Raw genomic sequence first — 1,272 nt, forward strand, 5'->3', positions numbered from 1 at the left:
CTGGATATTTTCGCTTAGAGTTGGGTCGCGGTAATATTCTCCGTAATTTCGGCAGGAAAATCACCGTCATTACCGGTAACGTTTCTTTCGCTTCTTTCGTTACCGCTGTGACGTAGGGCTAAAGCCTACTTAGTAAATGCATACGCCATCTAGCGGCTTTAAGCATACATGCTCAAGTCAAATAGGGACTTACGTTACCGGTAATATTTAAAAATTCTAAAAGCGCTAAATTGAAATTAAAACTTGAAGATCAGAACTGATAAGAAAATAAAAAACCGAATATTCAAATCAAGCCGATCCCGTAGGACTGTAAATGAAACCCGAAACCCCAAAAATACAAAATAACGGTACGAAAACAGTAAAATGAAAACACAATGAATAAATTAAGTAAATAAAACGTAAATTGGAAAAGAAAGCAAAAGAGGACCCCATAATCATAAATACTTATGTTCGCAAGGGCACTTTATGCCTAAATAAAAGAAAAACCTTTTACCAAAAATAGAAAATGCATTAAAATCAAATTCCCACGAAATAAACTTCCAGATGTATGAAAACTATGAAGCCAAATTCCCAAAGTGGTAAATTGCCTCTTTCCTTTCCTTTTTTTTTATCTCTTTAAATAAACACTTAAATAAATCTAAATCACAGGACTTTTGGAGATATTAAGATACAAGCACGTAAAGTTGAAATATTCCAATATTTATGACTTAGGGAACGTCTCCACTTACGCCCCAACAAATCCACATCTGAAAGCCAAATGTCAAACCAAAATTGACATGCCCAATTGCCCTTTTAAAATCACTTAACAAAGGGTGGTCCAAATAAGATTTTTATCGTTTTTCCTGGAAACTCTTCTTTTCTACACTATTATCCCCTCCCATACATAACCATTTTAAACCGGTTTTCTTGCGTAATAAGGGCGTGAGCAAACTTTCCTTCCTAAATTGTGATTGGCTTAGTTCTTTACTAAATTCAATTTTATGACCCATGATACGCTAACCCAATTTTTCCTAGGCGTGGCCTAGCCATATAAAACCAGCTCCGCGCCGTTTTTTTAGACAGATCTAGATTTTTCTCTCGAACAAAAATCGATTTCGGACCTCCGCAAAAATCTTTTTTTTTTTGCGAGTTTAAACTCGCATTTCCATATTTTTACCATTATTATTGTGGTCTTTAAAACTAGATATCGAGAATATAAAAAGAGACAAATAATAAAATAATAAAACTAATCTCGTTTCGTCGTTTAAACATTGTGAGTGTGTGACTCAAAAT

The sequence above is a fragment of the Belonocnema kinseyi genome, chromosome 7, assembly GCF_010883055.1.
Source record: "Belonocnema kinseyi isolate 2016_QV_RU_SX_M_011 chromosome 7, B_treatae_v1, whole genome shotgun sequence".
NCBI classification, from domain to species: Eukaryota; Metazoa; Arthropoda; class Insecta; order Hymenoptera; family Cynipidae; genus Belonocnema; species Belonocnema kinseyi.